Source organism: Pinus tabuliformis, chromosome 6 (genome assembly GCF_031772625.1).
Source record: "Pinus tabuliformis cultivar Carrire ecotype Pingquan chromosome 6, CPIR1, whole genome shotgun sequence".
Taxonomy (NCBI): domain Eukaryota; kingdom Viridiplantae; phylum Streptophyta; class Pinopsida; order Pinales; family Pinaceae; genus Pinus; species Pinus tabuliformis.
The window spans coordinates 1084092656-1084101307 of NC_142292.1; positions in this window are offsets into that span (position 1 = coordinate 1084092656).

The window sequence follows — 8652 nt, forward strand, 5'->3', positions numbered from 1 at the left end:
TAAGGTGAATGTGGCAAAAGATGACCCGGTGAACCTAGCTCTTCTAGGCCTTCCAAAATCCTAGCACAACTACCATGACTCTATGAATAGAAGGGAAAATTTACTGAATTGGGAAATGTTGTGGTCCAATTTGGTTTAAGAAGAGTTCAGGAGAAATAACAGAGATGGGACATCATCCAAAGCTGAGGATGAAGAGAATTTTTCCTTGGTTGGAAAGGGGAAGAAGGGAAAAGGGAAAAAGACCCAAAGAAAACCTAAATCCATCCAAAATAATGGCAAGAAGAAAGATGTGAGCAAGATAAAATGCTTCCACTGCCATAAATTTGGGCACCATGTAATAAAATGTCCCCACAAGAAGTCTACCAAGAATCCTTCAGGCAGAGTAGGAGGTGAAGCACTAGCTTCACAATTTGAATTAAACTTCACCCTAATAGCATGCATGTCCAACACTGTTATGGGGAGTGTGTGGTACCTTGATTTCAATGCCTCATTCCATATGACAGGGCGCAAGGACTTTTTTAGTAGCCTAGGGGAGAAGGATCTCCAGATGCATATTGAAATGGGGGATGATGGGAGGTACATTGCTACAGGAATCAATATTTTCACCTTTGAGAGGGAGAAAGCCTCTCCTCTTCGCCTCAAAGATGTTATGTTTGTACCTGGATTGAAGAAGAACCTAATCTCTGTAACAATATTGGAGGATCGTGATATGATGTTATTAAGTAAAGGGAAAGTGTTTATGAGACACATAACTACTGGGCAAGTGAAGCAAATCAAGTTTCGTGTGAAGAACATCTACAAAATTGAGGTGGGAGATTGCACTACATTGAGAAGTAAAGTTGAAAAAGTGCAGAGTCGAGATGTTGGAGAACTCTCGCATAGGAGATTGGGTCATCTACACCATGGTGCCTTAAAAATAATGTAGAAAATCACCACCAGTCTCCCTAAAGGCTCTATTGACCACCAAGATGTTTGCAATTGCTACACACTGGGGAAATATGTCAAATCCACTTTCCATGGTCGAGATAGAAGAGCAGATGCAATCTTGGAGCGAGACCACTTTAATGTTTTTGGACCCTTTTCTACAAACTCTACTGCAAAACATATGTACTATGTTATTTTTATTGATTATTTCTCTAGAAAACGTCAAATATTCTTCATGTGGAAGAAGGATGAAATTTTCTCAAAATTTGTTGAATTCAAGGCATTGGTTGAGAAGGATACTGGGAAGAAGTTGAAGGCTCTAAGGAGCGATAATGGAGGTGAATTTGTTGCACATGCCTTCAAGGACTTTTGTGTGAAAGAAGGTATTCGAAGGGAACTAGTAACACCCCATAACCCTCAACAAAATGGGGTAGCTGAAAGGAAGAACAAAAGCATAGTGGGAGCAACAAGATCCATGTTGCATGATCAAGGGATACCATTATATCTATGGGAAGAAGCATGAAACGTCGTTGTCTACTTGAAGAATTGGAGTCCTCTTAGAATGGTATGATCACACTAGGGGAAGATTTCTCTTGGAGAAATCCTGATGTGTCTCATTTCAAAAATTTTGGAGCTTCAGTTAATTGTCATGTCTCTAAGGATTTAAGGAAGAAACATGAGCCTACAAAAAGTTGGGAGTTTTTGTAGGATACAACAAAACTCCACACATTTACCAGGTGTATTTACCTTCATTGAGGATGAAAATTGTGAGGCGAGATGTCAAGTTTGATGATGAGAAGGATATAAGATGCTCTTTGGAATGAGAGTTAAGTATCCCACTAGAGAAAGATCTTTTAAATCCAAAGGAGGAGTCTCAAGATGAGATTCAGGAGGTTGTGGAGCATCCACATGCATAGGAATAGACAAGAGGCAAAGTGGAGGCACCCACTCAACCAAAATCTTCCAAAGAGGGGAGAAAGAGAACCATAGAAGCTGATAGATTGTTGCAGGATGCAAGGGAGAATGTGGAGACCCCACATTATAGTGCAGGCAGAGGAGGTCACTTGATAGATACATGGCTCTCATGAAAGAACTCATTGAGATAGAGCCTTCCTCATTTGAGTAAGCAACTTCTCAACCTATTTAGGTTGATGCCATGGTGGAAGAATACAAATCCATCATGAAGAAAAATGTATGGGAGGTGGTGTTGAGACCAGAAGGGAAATCAATGGTTGGTTCGAGATGGATCTACAAAGTGAAGCATGTAGCTGACGGGGGCATAGACAAGTACAAGGCCATATTTGAGACCAAAGGATTCTCTCAAATAGAGGGAGTGGACTATGAAGAAAGTTTTGCACCAATTGCAAGATATTCCTTAATTAGATCCATCCTAACATTGGATGCGTAGTTGGGGTGGAAAATCCACTAGATGGATGTGAAGATCACCTTTCTCAATGATGTTGTTGAGGAGGAAATTTACATAGAGCAGCCAAAAGGATTTGAGACATATGATTGAGAGTCACATGTGTGCAGACTCAAGAGAGCATTGTATGGTCTCAAACAGGCACCCTGAGCATGGTACAGTCGGACAAACAATTATCTCATTGGATTGTGCTTCACCAAAATTGAAGTAGATGTGAACCTCTATCACATTGTGGTAGATGGTAAGTTGCTTATTCTTATTTTGTATGTTGGTGATTTAGTATTGACAAGTGATGAGCAACTAATTCGCTCTTGCAAAGAGGATATTGCAAGGGAATTTGAGATGAAAGACATGGGCCTAATGCATTACTTCCTTCAGGTTGGAAGTATGGTAAGGTGATAGTGAATTGTTTGTGTCTCAGGGGAATTATGCCTCTAAAATACTTCAAATATTTCACATGGAGAGTTGTAAGCCCGTGGACACACCTGTAGCTACAAACTGGAGGAAGGAGAATGCCACTTCATGTGAAGAGGTCGATGCTACCATTTATAGGAAGCTTGTGGGGTCTTTGATGTATATTGTAAACACAAGACCCAACATGTGCTATGTAGTAAACCAGCCTAGGCAATGATCTGAAATGGAGCAGATTAGTAATGTTGTGCTAATTCCCCATTTAGAATAAAACCCAAGATGCTTATCAAGTGCTTAAGGGTTCACCATTTTCGCTTAATTAATTGATTCCCATGAGAGTTTATTATGTAAATGTTATAAACAATTTAACATAAAACATATATTGAACAACAACAAAATAACAACAAAGAACATCAAAATTGTACACACAACACAGAGATTTGATGAGGAGTTCACCCCTCCTGGGCTACGTCTCCTTGGTCCAACTTCCAATGCTTGGGCCTCTCTATTATGCTCAAAATTACAACAAAAGTGTGTTTATAATGCTCAAATTCCCTTGAAACTTGTCTAAATGAGTTCAGAATACTCAAAAATGGCTATCTAGCCTCTTTTTTCATCCAATTTGGTGGAAAACTGAACAGGTTATGACCTCTCCTAGTTTTCCCACTATTCGTTCCACAATTTTATCCACATGTGGCATGATCCTGCAAATTAGCCCCAAAATCTTCTAACTGGGTGAAAATTTCACCGCGCAGGGGGCCATAATGTGTTGGAACCGACTATCTTTATCGCTTATCGCATTCGGCATAAAAACCCAATGGTCATGTGAACAAAACGGGTGATTGTGCGATTGTGATATCGACAGACCTGACAGGATTATTAACCGGACTGCATAATTTATCACATCCAGGATCCCATTACAATTGGCAGTAATAAAATGTGGGACTCTGCCATCTATGGGTTGCGATTGCACTATTGCATTGCAACCTGAACTCGTCGAGGGCCGATTAATGTAACTGTCCTCCCCTCACCGATCTGCGGTTGTGATTTATCACCTTTCTGACTACAACTTGCGATTTGTGATATGCGAGGGCCAATGGTGGCATGCCACTTGGCGCCTCCTCATTTTCTGAAGGGCCTTGCCACATCATCCAATCCTGCCATGTGGACAAGTCAAACTTGAACTTTTACTTTCTCTAACTTCTGCATATGAGCTCATATTTGATTGACGTTGGCATCATTGGATTCAAAATGACAAGCTCCTCTATTTGAAGCTAAGTTTAACAAAATTCTGACACTTCTATATTTGAGCATAATTTTGAGCATCCGATCAGTTAAGCTATGGTGAGGCCTACCAAGTTGTATTAGAAGGCAACAAAGCATGTGTTATGGTACCTTGAAGGCACTACTGAGTATGGATTATGGTACATGAGGACAGAGGGATTGAAGCTTCAATGCTTCACCGATGAAGATTGGGCAGGGAGTCCATCAGACATGAAAAATACTTTAGGTGTTATCTTCATTTTTGGGTCTACAACTATTTTCTGGTATAGTAGGAAGCAAAGGTCCGTGGTGCTCAACTTAGCAGAGGTTGAATATATGGCTGCAATTCAAGAAGCATGTGAGGCCATATGGATGAGGAAAATACTTATTGGACTTTTGAGTCAGGAGATGGATTTGATAGTGATATACTGTGATAACCAGAGTTGCATTAAGCTCTTTGAGAATCCAGTATTTCATGATAGGTCCAAGCACATTGATATCCGGTATCATCATTTGCGAGACTGTGTGCAGAGCATAATTATGTTTCTACAATACATTCTAGTTGAGGAGGAAGATGTTGATATCCCAATAAAGGCATTGTCAAGATGTAAATTCAAATTCCATAGGTGTAGGAAGGGGGTGGTGAAAAATCCCTTTCTTGGTCAGAGGGAGTGTTAAAAAATGTAGCAATAAAGACTCAATTTGACACTAGCCTTAGTCAAATTGAGTAAAACAAATTTCCACATCAACAGGACAACTTGAAGGTAGTTAACTAGTGTGACATGGATCTTGTCACTCGGTTAGCTCAGCAAATTCGAGTTAGAGGGCTTGGAGTTATATTATGCATATGTGATTGCAAAATGTTAGTAATCCAATTAAGTTATTTTCAGTTGTATTCAATTAACTGGCCTCTAACTATTGATAGATTCAATTAAAGTTCAATTGTGCAGTGAGGAAATAGTCTAACTCAAAGATCTGTGATTTAACTGATCAACCAATCCAAAATAGCTAGTGCAAGCAAGGAATTTGAGTTCCTCAGCTGAAGTGGAGATTAAAAGGCAACGTAACATCAGTTTTAGACTAGTCTTGAGTGTACATGTGTTGCATGAGTCAGAAGATCACTCATTGGGAATTGCATAATCAATTTGGAGGAAATTCCTATTTTTTAGGGGCTAATTTCCTTGGGATTTGCACACAGAAATAAGAGGCTTGGTGAGAAAATAATTGGTTAAGTGTTGGACAGAGTTTCTCATTTAGCAGAGAGAACAATTATTCTTTTGCAGGTTGAGCTCAGAGCTGGAGCTAGCAATTGTAATAGTTTCTCTATTCAACTAATTCATGCAAAGAGGCTTGAGGGATGTTTCCCAGTTGGTGTTGAGATTGCAACAAGATGATGGAGCTTAGTGAAAAGAGTCGCCTTCACTAATGGGCCTGCAGGCAAATTATGGCGCAAGTTCTATTTTTTATCCCAGCAGGGATGATCACAGTATGGGTGATCACAGTATGGGTGATCACAGTATGGGTGACCACAGTATGGGTGACCACAGTATGAGTGATCACAGTATGAGTGATCAAAGTCTATTTTTAGATTGGTTGTCAAAAATAGAAAAGTCAAATATTATTGTCTCATAATAATATTTGGACTATAAACTTGATCTTATTCTCTTGGAGCACTTCAGGATGAGCTACGGATGTGGTACAGGCAGATCCCGGAAGGAAATACGTGGTTACCTATGGGATGACTAATATTTGCATGCAGGACTTCAGTTAGAACTCAAGTGAGTTGAGTTTAGTGGACTGGAGGTGCAGTTGATGGAGTTGTGTTTAGTTTAGCTTTGTTAAACTGGTTGTATTTAGTCTAACTGGCAAATAGACTAGAGATGAGTTGGGTGAATTAGTTATTAATTAATTCGCAAGTTATTAACTCATAATGCAACTATATAATACATCAGTTAACTCAGTTGCATGTCAGTGCATGTTTAGTTCAGCAGGGATAGGTGTTAGAGGATCAGATTGCTATCAGTTGTGACTATAGTTGTGCATGATGATTTGCACAATCAGAGGGATTGAGTATGCCAATGAATTGGCCAATACCAAGAATTGTAGCCTGTGCTCACGTCCAACACAGTGTGAGTGATTCTTTGCAGGTGAAATACGAGTTTGGTAAACCATTCTCATCAGTTCTTGAGCTGGAGAGGCAGGCAAGCAGTGGAATAGATTTGGAGATCAGATCTGAGCTGTATTGTGTGTAACAGGTGGAGCTGGTACTGGATTGCTTGTGATAAGCATTGTACTTTGTAATGTTACATGGTCTCAATCATTAACATATAGATAGTGTGGGGTTTTTAGCGAGATGCTTTCCCCGGGTTACATACTGTGTTAATGTGTGAATGCTCTTAATGTTTTATTGTTATTGATGCTGTTATATTGATGATCAACGTAGAGGAGCTTATGTATTGTGTATGTATTCCACAATAGTACATGATCAGGATAATCTTTGTTGAATATGTGTTAAATTATTCAAAATTTCTACATGGTATCAGAGCTAGCTGATTTGTAGAAAAATTTCTACAGTTGGTTCCCCCTAGAAATCACTTTGGATTTGTGGTTTTGCTTATTGCATGTTGTTCTAAATTGTGGTTTCCATTCCGCATATTAGTAAAGTAGAATTATGTCTCTTGTTTTTCAGTTTGAAATCTTGAGTAGTTGCAATTTCTATCAAAGTTTTACATTTTAACCCTAAAAAAAGTGATACAACATCACCACTTTTCAATTTTGGGGTGTTTTTCATGTTTTTTTGGCATAAAATTTAGGTTTTTTGTGTGTTAGAGTTCTTGTTTTGATGTTATAGTTCTTGTTGAGTTGGTAACATTGTTATTAGCACACCAAAAAACCCAAAGTATAAAATGTATAAATATTTTCATAGAAATAGGTGAATTGATGTGACCAAACTCACACTTCAAATACACTGTCAAAAGGAGTTCAATTTAGGTGGACTTTTTCAACAATACACATTTTTGTTGAGCAATAATGGAGGTAGAGGTAGGAGCAGGAGCTAGACATCCTCTCATGAGGGGAAGGAAGAGTGCCATATTCACATTCATTCATGAAATCTCAAATGGAACCTTTGATGGCCAAGTGTGACACCATCATTCCTTTACTTGAAACTCAACTCAAGAGTTGTTTTGTTAACAACGATGCTAGGAGGGTCGATCCGTGTGACAAAGTTGAAAGATTCTACAAATTATTGGGATCTCATAATGGGGTTCCAAAGCAAGTAATTATAATATCATCTCCTTTATATTTATTCAAATCTACTTTTGCAATTATTCACATTTTAATGGCATTGCTTTCATTTACAAGCCACCAAGTTGATAGTGGAATATGTATTCAATCTTTGTATCATAGTTGTGCCATGACATTTCTTTTGCGTGGCAAGGTTATTCTTTCATAAGTGTTCCCTTATGTGCAAAGGCTCACAACAATTCCTTGGTGAGACAGAGGATGCTATAAGATTGTTGTAATGTTATAGGGTTTACATTGGCTTATTGTAGAGCTGATTTTCAAGCTTTCTAAGAACATTTATCTTTTTTTCTCTCTACATGTTGGTAAGTTATTAAATGATCTTAAATTAAGCCTTTAGCATATTCAAAAGCACGTTGTTAATTTACTAATTTTTATGCATATTCGTAAACTCATTTATCTTCATGATCAAATAGAGTTGGATGGCATAGATCCCACATGGCTTGCAATTGTTTTTTCTTGACCTTATGAGTTAGTTGGTATTGCAAGGAGAACACTAAGCAAGGGAGTAAATCAATGTTTCTTTGAGAGAAACCAAGCTAAAGGAGAGACATTCTAATGCATACAATGTGATATTTCAAGAGCATTGCATCGAGCCATTCCTCCATCTCAAATCCAATGAACTCTCATCATTTCAATTAGTTAAATTCCCCATTCTTTGGTATTGGGTCTTTTTCGAAACCCTAGTTAAAAGATAGATATGGTTGAATTCCCAAGGGCATAGGTATCCATCATCCTCATTTTTTTAAAATAAATTGCTACAATAATGTTCCCAATGACTCATTGATTGCATCATTATTGAAATTTATGGCTATCTACCTAAAATGTAGGAGTCAAGTAGCTCACGCTAGATAGACTGGTCAATTAGGATTAGGATAGTTTTTTAATATTTTGAAAAACATATAAATGTGAGAGCCATGTAAGCTAATTGACTCCATTCTCCTAAATTAATGAACGAAATTTTAGATGGTTAGAGTTATCAACATTATTAGGTATTACTTTTGTGTATAAGGATTGGCAAGTGATTAGGATGTTGGCATTATGACGCATGTATTGTACTTGAGGGCAACCCACTTGTAGCAGAACAACTCACTTGTATATGGTAACTAGATGAATCTATAGAAGAGATATCAGATGTGACAGAATGCATGGCGGTTGTGTTTACAGATGTGACAAAATGCAAGAATCAGTTCAGAAGTAATGTACAAGGGAAACTCTCTACAGTTCACAGTGCAATAGGTTAACAACAAAGATTTACAGATCAAAATACAAAGAATGAAGAAAGAAGGGTATACGCAAGTTCACCTTGACCAAGCTGTGTATACACG